This window comes from Cavia porcellus, unplaced genomic scaffold (genome assembly GCF_034190915.1).
Source record: "Cavia porcellus strain 051 isolate PalLab524CR breed Dunkin Hartley unplaced genomic scaffold, mCavPor4.1 scaffold_20, whole genome shotgun sequence".
NCBI lineage: Eukaryota > Metazoa > Chordata > Mammalia > Rodentia > Caviidae > Cavia > Cavia porcellus.
The window spans coordinates 19,973,098-19,986,888 of record NW_026947503.1 but is presented as its reverse complement, the minus strand read 5'-3'; the positions used below and the strand labels follow the sequence as shown (position 1 = coordinate 19,986,888).

The following is a 13,791-nucleotide window of genomic DNA, read 5'->3' as shown; positions in this document are numbered from 1 at the left end:
TCTCCTGATAGGTTTATGGTGTATGTGCTGATGGGAGGTGAAGATTGGTGGGAAAGCCACGGGAAGCATACTCTGGAAAGGTGTATCTCCCTCCCTCTTCCATATCTCTCCCTACTTCCTGTCACCATGCTGTGAGCAGCCCTTCTCTTCCATGACCCTCTGTCATACAACCCTGCACTGGAGCCACTTGACTCTGAACTGAAACCTCCACAGACAAAACAAGCCTTTCTTTCTTTAAGTTGTGTGTGGGGGGTCAGGTATTGTGTCAAAGCCATGATAAAGTAACTAAATGGGGAATACTGGATCCCCAGTCCCTAGTCTGTCTCTTTTACAGTGTTTCATATCTGACACAACTTCTATAGTGGGAACAGCAGTCCAGTCATTACCCTTTACAATGATATCACTTGTTGCCAGACTGCTTGGGCAAGGCTGAGGTTTTGGCCTGACTCAGGCTTACTCACTGGGAGCACCAAATGGGCTGGAGCTGGTTGGGTACTGCCATTAACTGCCCCACCCACTGCTTCTTATTTTCTTCCCATAAACTCCAAAGCAGCCTGTGATTTTGTCAGTGAGTGTTTTAGAAAAAGCTTGTTTTCCTCCAACCTACAACATGTTTACTGCTACTACCAGTGTGACTTTTTATATAGTTAAAAAGTTTTATTGATATAAAATTCATATACTATAAATTTGTCCTTTTAGAATATAAAATTCATTGTTTAAAGGATAATATATTCACAGAATGGCCACTATCACACTATCTAGTTTTATTCCACTGAAAGAAACTCTGTACTCACTGCCAATCAATTGCCATTTCTTTCCAACCTGCCACCTCACCTTCCTATCCTAGGGAACTGCTAATGTACTTTCTGTCCTTATAGATTTGCCCCTTCAGGGGTTTCATAAGTAGAATACACTTTTCTGTCTCGCTTCTTTCACTTAGCAAAATGTTTTGAAGAATCATCTATGTTTCATGTATCCAACTTGATTCACTTAAAAATGAATAACCAAAGGCTGAAAAATATTCCATTGTATGAATACAGCCTATTTTATTCACATATGCATCAGTTCATGGGTTTTTTAATTGATAGCTATTATGAATGATGCTGTGGTTGACATTCACATATGCATTTTTTGTGAACATAAGTTTTCATTTTGGCAGTTATATACCGAGGGATGGAATTTCTGGGTCATGTGCTACCTCTGTGTTTAATATTTTTAAAAATGTTAGGTTGTTTTTTGCAAAGCAACCATGACATTTTACATTTTAGCCAGAAACATCTGAGGGGTCCGGTTTTTTACATATTCACCAATTTTTTTGTCTTTTTGATTATGACCATCTTAGTGGATGTGAAGTGGTAACTCCTGATTTTTATTTATACATCTCTAATAACTAGTGATTTTGAACATATTTTTATATGCTTAATAGCCTGCATATTTTCTTTAGGGAAAATCTCTATTCAAATACTTATTCCATTAAAAGTTATGTTGTCTTTTCATTCTTAAGAGGTAAAAAATATTCCTTACATATTCTGATACAAAGTCTCTTATCTGATTTGCACATACTTACTACTCCACCATTCTGTAGATTATCTTTTCACTTTCTTAACAATACTCCTTGCAGTCCCAAAATTTTACTTTAATGACCAACATGTATATATATATATATATATTTTGGGGGAGTACTACAGACTGAACTCAGGACCTCACATTTGCCAAGCAGTCATTGAGTTAAACCCCCCAGCCCCCCAACTTATGTATTTTTTCTCTTGTTGCCTGTGCTTTTGAGGTCATGTTTAAGAAACCATTGCTTAATCTAAGATCACAAAGATTTACTCCTATATTTCTCTCTAAGACTTTTAAAGCATTTGCTCTAATATTTAAATTGAGGGTCCACCTTGAGTTAAGTTTTTATATGATGTGAGGTAGGGGTACAAACTGTGGTTCTACAAGCTGGTCATAAGTGCAGGCTTTCGGTGGAGGATATCTGATCTATAGGAACTGGAGCAGTTGCCCTCACATTCTCTCTTTTATTCTTGGCCCTTTTATCCTGTCCTCTCCCCACGCTCTTGTTCTTCTTCTTCTTTTTTTCTAATTTTTATTTTGAAAGTAGTAAAATACAACAGAACAAGATAGAACAAAACTAATTGAGGCAATGCAGTGAAATTGGTACAGAACTTCACATCAGATTACTGGGATAACAGTAATAGGTACCATAGTATATCTCATTATCTTCACTATAGTTGTCCATTCAGTCAGGTATAGCAAAATCAAACCAAACACAGAGCACTATAAAACCTATCAAACAGAATATTGAATAGAGGAAGGTGAGCGCCCAGCCGAGTGGAGGTGACTCCGGTCCAGCCCTGCCTGCTGCCTCTCCCGCCTGGGGACCACACTATGACTGCTGCCGGCTGGAAGGAGAGGGCCCAGCCCAGCAGAGGGGACTAGGTCTGCCCGTCACCTCCTCTGGCCAAGCTGCTGGCCGGAAGGAGGGAGCTGGGCCGAGCTGCTGAAATCTGCTCTGACTTTGCCTGCGACCTTCTTGTGATCTGGAGAGCACCAGCACTACTGCCACTGCCTGGAGAAAGGAGCAGTCCTGCTGAGGAGGTTTGAGGCCTACGTAGGCCATAAAGGAACCTTCTATAAGCCTGGGGAGTTTTGCCATCCAAGGAGCTAGATTGTTATAAAACATCCAATCCCTGGGAGATTATGAGATCCTTGCTCTAGGGGGTTGGGGGCCCACTGGGCTTGCAGCCACACTATACTGGGCTTAACAGGATTTGGGATTGCCTGGACCATACCAGGTGGCCTTCTATCCCTCAGGGGAGCTTCACTACCAGAAGGGGAAACTGTGCAAATTGAGGAGGCTTTAGGTCTACCTGAGAGGAGCCTGGCAAGCCTCTTTTAATCCAGGGGCTCCGCTGCCCAAGGAGGGAGCTACTACCAGAGGAGTCCCAAGAGCCCAGGACATAAGAGTCAATTTGCAACACGACCAGGAGAAACTCTGGAACAACACTTGAAACACAGTAATATAGGAAAATGACAAAAACGAAAGACCAAAATGCAATCTCAAACATCCAACCCATCCCAAGAAAGCCTAGGAGCCATGTACATAGAAGAAAATACATGCCATATACCCGAAATACCTGAAACAATAGTAACTGAAATAAAGAAGCAGCTCCGGGAAGCTTTAAAGGAATTCAAACTAGAAATAATCTATCAGGTAAAAGAAGAAATAATAAAAGAAATGAAGGAGATGCTGAACATATCTAAAGAAGACACAGTTAAAAAATTGGAGGAACTAAACAAAAGGATAGAATCTCTGGATGAACAATATAAGAAACAAACAGAATATATAAAACAGATGCAAAGAGATACACAGGAAATCAAAAACTCCATTGAAAGTTGTAAAAATTGCCTGAATGAATGCGAAGATAGAATTTTGGACCTCGAAGACAAGATTGCAGCCAATGAACAGGAAAGGAAAGATCTTTTAAAAATAACAAGAAATCAAGAAATAACAATTCAACACCTGCAAGATGATGCAAAGAAAAGGTTGATAGGGATAAATGAAAAAGAAGGACACAATACAAAGGATGTCAAGAGGATATTTAGAGAAGTAATTGCTGAAAACTTCCCAAACATGAAATTGGAAACTGATATCAGGATCAATGAGGCATACAGAACTCCAAATAGCCATAACCAAAATAAAACTACACCCAGACATATAATAATCACTATTCCAGAAATCGAACAAAAGAATAGAATATTAAAAGCTGTCAGAGAGAAAAGACAGATCACCTATAAAGGAAAACTTATTAGAATAACAGCAGACTTCTCAACACAAACAATAAAGGCAAGAAGAGCATGGAGTGAAGTATTTCAGACCCTAAAGGAAAATGATTTCCAACCTAGACTGATGTACCCTGAAAAACTGTCCTTCAAAATTGATGGAGAAATAAGATACCTCCACGACAAAGAACAGCTGAAGAAATTCATGATCACCAAGCCAATCCTGAAAAGAATACTGAAAGACAGTCTAGATACACTTAAGAAAAAACCACTTAACAAAGCAGACAATTAAATAGAATAGAAAGATAAAGATGCAACAGCAGAAATATAACATGTCACCAGTAAACCAATATATAACAGTTATAACCATTAACATAAATGGTCTCAATGCACTAATTAAAAGAAATAGACTGGCAGAATGGATCAAGAAACAAAATCCAACCATATGCTGCCTACAAGAAACCCATCTAACCCAAAAGGATACTCACAGACTGAAAGTCAAAGGATGGAAAACAATACTTCATGCAACAGGAACCCCCCAAAAAGGCGGGGGTAGCTATTCTGTTTGCAGAAAATGTCAACTTCAAACCAATAATGATCAGAAGAGATAAAGCAGGTCACTACATACTGGTTACGGGAAAACTTCAAGAGGAAGAGATAACTATCTTAAATATATATGCACCAAATTCCAAAGCACCCAGTTATATAAAACAAGTAATATCAGAAATGAAAAACCAAATTAGCAGTAAAACAATTATAACAGGAGATTTTTACACACCACTGACACCAATGGACAGATCAACAAGACAGAAAATCAGCAAAGGGATAAAAGAACTGAATCACACCTGTGAACAAATGGAATTGATAGACATATACAGAGTATTCCACCCAACAACAACAGAATACACATTTTTCTCAGCAGTACATGGGTCATTCTCTAAAATAGACCATATATTAACTCACAGAACATATTTAAAGAAATGCAAAAGAGTTGAAATCATCCCCTGCATGTTATCAGATCATAGCGCTATGAAATTAGTAATTAATGATAAAAGATACTGCAAAAATCCCATAAACACATGGAAAATGAATAACACACTCTTGAGTAATCAGTGGGTCACAGAGGAAATTAAAGAAGAAATTAAACAATACCTACAAACAAATGAAAACACAAATATAACTTACCGGAATCTGTGGGATGCAATGAAAGCTATCCTCAGAGGGAAATTTATTGCACTGAGTTCCCACATCAGGAAAACAGAAAAAATACAAATAAATAACTTGATGCTACACCTCAAACATCTAGAAAAAGAAGAGCAAGTCAAGCCAAAAGCCAAAAGAAGAGAGGAAATAATAAAAATCAGAGCAGAAATCAATGCAATAGAGAGTAAGAAACCAATACAAAGAATCAATGAATCAAAGAGTTGATTCTTTGAAAGAATAAATAAAATTGATAAGGCCCTAGCCAACCTTATTGAAAAAAAAGGGAAGAAAAAGCTCAAATTCATTCAATAAGGAATGAAAAAGGTGAAATCACTACAGACCCAATAGAAATACAGAATTCTGATCACTAACACCTATATCAAAAACCTCTACTCTCAAAGGTTTGATAACACAGAAGAAATAGACAGATTTCTAGAAGCATATGAAGTACCAAAGTTAGGTCAAGAAGAAGTAAAACTGCTAAATAACCCAATATCTATTAATGAAATTGAAAATGTAATTAAGTCATTACCTACAAAGAAGAGCCCAAGCCCAGATGGATTCACTGCAGAATTCCACAAGAAATACAAAGAGGACCTAATGCCGACACTCCTTAAACTCTTCAATGAAATTGAAAGGGAAGCAATCCTTCCAAAGTCATTCCTGGAAGCAAATATTACTCTAGTACCAAAACCTGAGAAAGACCCAACTGAAAAAGAGAACTACAGACCAATCTCCCTAATGAACACAGATGCAAAGATCCTCAATAAAATATTGGCAAATAGGATGTAGCAAGTCATCAAGAAGATTATACACCATGACCAAGGGGGATTCATTCCAGGTATGTAGGTATAGTTCAATATACATAAATCAATAAATGTAATCCACCATATCAATAGAGTCAAAAGTAAGAATCACATGATCATTTCTATAGATGCAGAAAAAGCTTTTGATAAGGTACAACATTCATTTAGGGTAAGAACCTTACAGAAAATTGGAATAGATGGTCTTTACCTCAACATAATAAAGGCCATCTATGACAAACCAACAGCCAGTATCATACTAAATGGCCAAAAATTGAAGGCCTTTACTTTAAAATCAGGCACAAGACAAGGATGTCCCCTGTCACTGCTCCTATTTAATATAGTACTGGAAATACTAACCAGAGCAATTAGACATGAAAGCAAAATAAAAGGCGTAAAGAGAGGAAAAGAAGAAGTTAAATTATCACTACTTGCAGATGATATGATACTCTACATAGAAGACCCCCAAAACTCCATTGATAGTCTCCTAGATATAATAAATAAATTCAGCAATGTGGCTGGATACAAAATCAATACTCAAAAATCAATAGAATTCTTATACACTTAACAACAAAATCACAGAGAGAGAAATGAGAGAAGCCACACCCTTCACACTGGCAACCAAGAAAATGAAATATTTTGGAATTACTCTCACGAAAGAAGTGAAAGACCTATACAGGGAAAATTATAATACATTGAAAAATGAAATTGAAGATGTTCTCAGAAAATGGAAAGACATCCCTTGCTCTTGGATAGGAAGAATAAATATTGTGAAAATGGCCATTCTCCCAAAACTGTTATACAGATTCAATGCAATCCCGATAAAAATATCATGAATATACCTCATAGATCTCAAGAAATCAATCCTAAAATTCATCTGGAGTGAGAAGAGACCTAGAATAGCAAGGACAGTTCTAAGCAGCAAAGGCAAGGCAGGAGGCATCACAATCCCTGACTTGAAGTTATACTACAAAGCAACTGTAGTAAAATCAACATGGTACTGGAATCAAAACAGAGTCAAAGATCAGTGGAATAGATTAGAAGATACAACCACAACTACAAACACACTCAACCACCTTATCTTTGATAAAGGGGCCAAACAGTTTCACTGGAAGAATGACAGTCTCTTTAATAAATGGTGTTGGAAAAACTGGCTCTCCATATGCCGAATACTAAAACTAGACCCGTGCCTGTCACCATATACTAAAATAAAATCTAAATGGATCAAAGATCTAAATATTAAAACAGAAACACTAAATCTATTGGAAGACAAATTGGGTAAAAACCTTTGAAGACATAGGGGTAGGTAGAGAATTCATGAACAAGACTCAAACTGCACGGGAAATACTTCCTAGAGTCAATAACTGGGATCACATCTTATTAAAAAGTTTCTGCACATTGAAAGAAATCTCTAACATAGTGAAAAGAAAACCCACAAACTGGGAAAAAATCCTAGTGAACTGCCCCTCAGACAAAGGACTTCTGTCTAAAACATACAAAGAATTAAAAAAAATCAGACCCCCAAAATTCAAAGACCCCATCCAAAAATGGGCATCGGAGATGAATAAACAATTTTCAGATGAAGAAATACAAATGGCAAATAAATATATGAAAAAATGTTCAGCATCACCAGTCATTAGAGAAACGCAAATTAAAGCCACACTGAGATTTCATCTCACTCCTGAAAGAATGGCCAAGATCAAGAAAACTACCAACAATAAATGCTGGAGAGGCTGTGGGGAAAAAGGAACTCTCCTGCACTGTTGGTGGGAGTGTAGACTGGTGGAACCATTGTGGAGGTCAGTCTGGAGATTTCTCAGAAAGCTGAGACTGGAAGCACAATTTGACCCAGCTATTCCACTTCTAGGCATATTCCCAGAAGAACTGAAAGCATCATACCACAGTGATATATGTGCACCCTTGTTTATAGCAGCACAATTTGTAATAGCCAGATCTTGGAAGCAACCTAAGTGTCCATCAACTGAGGAATGGATAATAAAGTTGTGGTATTTTTATACAATGGAATACTACTCAGCTATAAAGAATGATCACAATGAGACATTTATAAATAAAGGGACGCAGCTCGAGACCATACTCATAAGTGAAATAAATCAAACTCACATGTATAAATGCCGAATAGTTTCCCTAGTGTAAGAAACGATAAGAATACACGAAAGTACGTGGTAATCATGATTCCCAGTCACACTGGTTTGAAGCCATATAATGTTTTCACTCATTAACTGGAATGGTTTTAATTTGGGTTGTTTTATTTTATTGTCTGTGATACTACAAATAACTATTTTGAAGAAAATAAGAGCGTAATAGCTAGCGCTGATTTTATAACATCCTCTTTTGAAGCCCCATCAAGTTGTTGTTCATTTGTTTCCATTGGTTCTAACATGTTGTATCTTATTATATCTTAATGTATGTGATAGTATAAGCAAGTTTTTTACAGACAAAGAAATAATATAGAATTGATGTTTGGCTTCTGCTAGCTGGTTCTAAATACCCTGCAATAATTTCATTCTCTTGAACGGCTTCACACTGTCTTGATAAATTTGATGCTATAGTATACGAAGTTAGACTCAAATATTTCAAGGAAAGAGTCACTATGGTAACTACTATTAATGTCAAGCTATCTGGGGGTGAAACACAATGATGCTTAAATTTTTCAATTCTGACCGGTGTTGTTCTATTGATATGTTCTTTTTTTTTTATCTCAGTCTCCCCCTTTTTCTTTCCTTTTTTTAAAAATTAATTTATTTCTTAGTATCTTTTAACTAAGGGAAAACTAAATTAAAAATAGTGCGATAGATTATAGTAATTTTTTTGTTTCCCTATTAACCTGATTTGAACCCCTGTATTGTTCTCCACATCTTGTTCTGATTGTTTTTATTATATTCTGTTTCACTTAATAGTATCAAGTTTGAGGGTATAGGCAACCATTTGGAAGGCAACCAGATATTCTGTGATGCCCGTTATTGTTTGACTATTATCTTCTTTGGAGGTTCTGTAAGCTCTCCAATGTGGGTTTTATTGGTCCTATGTACTGTTTTGTTCAATTCTTTTATACCAGCTGATATAGGCTACTCTTTTTAGGATAACAAGAGGCGTAATGGTAACCATTGTTGATCATCTAGTAATCCTTTTTTTTTTTTTTTCATTTTATACTATGTCCATCCTCCTGATCTGACTCAGTTTTGCTTTGTCACATTGGGTTTTTCTTTGGTCTGTCTTGTTTTGTTTTTTTGTTTTTTGGCTTTTTAAAATCTTTTTTCTTTTCCTCTTCAAAGAAAAAGTTATAAAAACTGTGGAAGTAATGGAAACTAAAATGTGTGATTGTTAGCGTAAAAAAGACAGGAGGGAAAGTGATCTAAAGGATATAACTGCAAGTATATTTAGGTGTGTAGGATAGAGGACCATATTGCTGAGTTTTTCTTGGATCATTGAACAGAACTGAGTGCAATCTCACTGTATTAATCTCTACTTTGTATGCTTTGATTTTGTAATCTGTACAGCTGTTTGTGGGATGACAATGTGTGATCTATTAGCTGGTTGAACTCTTACTGTATATTTTTTCTCTTGAAATTCTGTATTACTTCTGGCCTTTTACTGTTTTGCTTCGTTTAGTTTTATTTTTCTCTTTAAATAAAAAAAAGAATATTGAATAGAGTCAAATAATTAATCAGAACAAAGCATAACAGTGAAAACAGTATCTGCCTTCAAAGAGAAGATAGAAGGAAATCCCCGGTATTTGCTAGTTTGCATACTGTCATCCTCCCAGGAGATGCTCAGACCTCTGGCTCTCAGTTGCTAACAGAGTGGAGGGGGTGGGAGGGAATATGGCATGTTTGACTCTCAGCCTGCAAACCAGTAGGCTCATGGGAGATGCTGACTGGTTCTCTTCCAGGCTGGCTCACAGCTCACTCAAGCCTTGGCTGCCTAGCAGAGAGATGGGCGGGTTGCTTTGTTGCTCAGCTCCCCAAGTTCCAACATGGCTGGAACTCAGGAGCTGCTGACTGGTTCTCTTCTAGGTTCACCTACAGCGTGCTTGAGCCACGGCTGCTTATCTGGAAGGTAGGCAGGTTGTTTTCTTGCTCAGTGCCCTAAATTCTAACATGGCTAGATCTAGGGAGATGCTGACTGGTTTTCCTCTTGTTCCTCTTCTTCTTTGAACATTTCTTCCCATTTTCCATTATCTAGTGTACATTTTGGTCCTTATTTATACTTTTGGTTTCTCACATCAGAGAAATAATGTATTTAAATGTGATGAATTTATTTCATTTAAGAGTATATTCTTAAGGTGCTTCTATTTAGGTAGAAATGCCTCAAACATCCTTATATATCACTGAGTAGTACTCCATTGTATAAAAGGACCATATCTTTTTTAAAAAAAAATCTATTCATCAGCTGATGGGCATTTGGGTTGTTTTCAAGATTTACTTATCACAAACTGTGCCCCTGTGTGTGTGTGTGTGTGTGTGTGTGTGTGTACTGCTGTGGTATGATGCTTTTAATTGTTTTTGGAAGATACCAAGAAGAGGAGTAGCTGGCTTGAGTGGAACCGCTAGATTTTATTTTTTGAGGAATAATCATACTGACTTTTAGAGTAGTTGCAGCAGCCTACATAAAGCAACAGTGAGAAAGGCTCATTTTCCCCAATAATCCTACAGCATTTGTTATTGGTTGATTTATTGGTGAAAGCCATTCTTTCTGCAGTGAGATGAAATCTCAGCATTGTTTTAATTTGCACTTGAGAGCAACCAGGGAGGGATGTTTAACATTTTTTCATGTATTTACTGGTTGTTTGTATTTTTTAATCTGAGAAGTATCTATTAAATTCATATGTCTATTTTTGGATTCATTCTTTGAATCTGAGAGGTTTGGTTTTTTTGAGTTCTTTATATATTTTACATATTAGTCCTTTGTCTGTGAAACAGCTGGTAAAAATTTTTCCCACTCTGTGGGTTGTGTTTTTACTCTTTTGGTGGTTTCTTTGGTGTGCGAAAACTTTAATAGTAGACTCCAGTTGTTAATTTTTTGTGATGGTTCCTGTGTGAGCAGGGTGTTATTCCTGTTACGTGTATGTTTTCAAGAGTTTTATTTTTCTATATTCCAGTAGATTTGGTGTTTCTGTTTTAATATTTAGATCTTTGATCCATTTCAATTTTAGTTTAGTGCATCATGAGAGATAGGGGTCTAGTTTTAGTCTTCATCATGTGGAAAGCCAGTTTTTCCAGTACTATTTATTAAAGAGGCTATTTTTCTTCAAGGAAAGGTGTTTTGCTCCACTGTCAAAGATAAGGTGGCTGAGTGTATTAGGGCTGTTTCTGCATCGTTTATTCTGTACCATTGATCCTTGGGTCTGGGTTTTTTTTCAGTCAGTACTGTGCTGTTTTTATAGCCTTGTTCTGTAGTTTTTGTAGTGTGATTTCAAGTCAGGGATAATAACTCCTGCCTTGATTTTGTAGCCCATAATTGCATTTACTATTGTAGGTCTCTTCTGGTTCCCCATAAATTTTAGGATTATTTTTTCTAAATCTGTGAGGTATGTTATTAATATTTTGATTGAGATTACATTAAATCTGTAGAATGATTTTCAAAAATTTTTACTACATTTGTTCTGCTTTCCCAAGAAGAAGGGATATCTTTCCATTTTCTGATATCCTCTCTGACTTTCTTTTTCCAGTTAATGCAGTTTTCAATATAAAGTTCTTTTATTTCCTTTGGTAGATTGATTCCTAGGTATTTTATTTTTTGGATGCTATTGTAAACAGTGCTGGTTCCCTAATTCCTGTCTCAGTGAGTTTGTGGTTTGTGTACAGGAATGGCATTGATTTTTAATTGTTGATTTCATCCAATTATAGTGCTGAATTTGGTTATTGAATCTAGAAGTCTTTTGGTGGAGTTTTTGAAGTCTTCAATATAGAGTATCATGTTAATCACAGTCATAATTTAACTTCTTCCTTTCTTGTCCTTAATTCTTTTATTTCTTTTTCTTGTCTGATTGCTATGGATAATGTTTCTAGATCTGTATTGAAAAGAGTGGTGATAGTGGACATCTTGTTTTACTTCTGATTTCACAGTGAAAGCTTTCCATTTTTGTGCATTTAGTATGATGTTGGCTTTTGGTTTGTAATAAGTGGATTTTATCAGATTGAGATAAATACTACTGTATAATTTTGTGCATTTTTTATCATGAATGAGTGTTGGGCTTTCTCAAATGATTTTCTGCACCTCTTGAGATGATTATGTGTTTTTGTCCATGAGTCTGTTAATATGGTGTATTACATTTGTTGATTTGTGTATGTGGAGCCATTCCTATATCCCTGAGATGAGTCCTACTTGGCCATGTTGTATAATCTTGATGATTTGCTGCCTTCTGTTTGGAAGTAACTGAGGATCTTTGTATCTATGTTCATTAGGGAGATTGGCCTTAGTTTTCTTTTTTGATTGGATCCTTTTCTGGTTTTGAAATCAGAGTAATGCCTCCAAGAATAAATTTGGGGGTTTTGCTTCCTTTCAGTTTCATTAAAGAATTTTAGAAGTAGCAGAGTAGGCCTTTTCTAAATTTCTTCTAGAATTAAGTAGTGAATACATCAGGGCTTGGGCTTTTCTTAGTGAGTTCCTATTTTTTTTAAATTTTAAAGAGAATAAAACAATAGAATTTAGAGAGAATAAAACAAAGGAAAATAAAACAATAAAACTAATCAAAACAAACCAGTGTTAGTGATACAGGACTTCAAAACAATGCAAAATCAACAATAGTTACCATAATGACTCTTGTTGTCTTCAATTGTCTTCAAAATAGCTGCAGATACCTTTAAACATAGTGAAAATCAAACCGAACAGAATGGAACTTTATAAGGATGTAGTGAGATATTTTTGTCTTTCTCAATCAATCTTGGCTTGAAATCCATTTTGTCTATAAATAGAATAGCTACCCCTTCTTTTTTCCTGGGTTCCTGTCATATAGAGTATGCAGCATATTGTTAGATCTTGCTTCTTGATCCATTCTACCAGCTTTTTTCTTTTGATTGGTGAATTGAGATAATTAACTTTGATGGTTATAACTGATATGCAATGACCTATCCATGTAATTTCATTTTCCTTTTGCTGTATCTGTCCCTCCCCATGTGTAATTGCTTACCTTGACTGGTGAATTCATTCTGTTTGGGTTCATGGAGTTGTAACCCTTGTTATCTCTTTCTAAAATGTCCATCAGAACATTTTTGAGTGTTTGTTTGGTGTTCATGAATTTCTTCAGGTGTTCTTTGTCTTGGAAGTATATTTCTCAATCAATCTTGAAAGATAATTTTATAGGGTACATCAATCTGGGTTTAGGATTGTTTTATTTTAGAGCATTGGCTTAAGGGTTTGTGTTGAGAATTCTGCTTTAATTATGGTGGACTTTTATTTATAGGTGATATGTTTTCTTTTCTCAAACAGCTTTTAATATTCTATTCTTGTGTTGAATTTCTGAAATCGTAACTATTACACACCTTGGTGTAGTTTTTCATTTTTGATCCTCGCTAATTGGAAATCTATATGCCTCACTTATCTATATGTCAAATTCTTTTTCCATGTTTGGGAAATTTTCTGCCATAACTTCTGTGAATAGAATTTTTATGTCATTTGTGCTAGCTCCTGCTTTTTTCATTGACTCTGATCAATCATATGCTATTCTTCTTTGCATTATCTAGCAGCTGTTGGATTGAATTTTCATGGTCCCTTGGTATTTTAAAAAGATCTTTTTTTTTATGATCACTAACTGCAATACTGTTTTATATATCTGATATTCTGCCCCCATATTGGCTTGTTCTGCTGCAATACTCTGAAAATTTTACTCTTGGATATTTGCTTGAATCTGTTTCATGGATTCCATTTCTTTCTTATGTTGGACTCTCATATTTTTTCAGAGCTCCTCTGTTTTATTTCCTGTATCTGCTCTAGAGTCACTAACCAAGTCTTTCATTGTGGTCACCATCTCTTT

At 36.0% G+C, this 13,791-nt stretch overlaps 1 protein-coding gene across 1 annotated transcript in view; it reads left to right on the top strand.

Moving 5' to 3' along the window:
* The window catches only part of Serpinb5 (serpin family B member 5), a 72,405-nt gene that overhangs the window by 16,012 nt on the left and 42,602 nt on the right, over nucleotides 1–13,791 (top strand). The window lies entirely within an intron of this gene.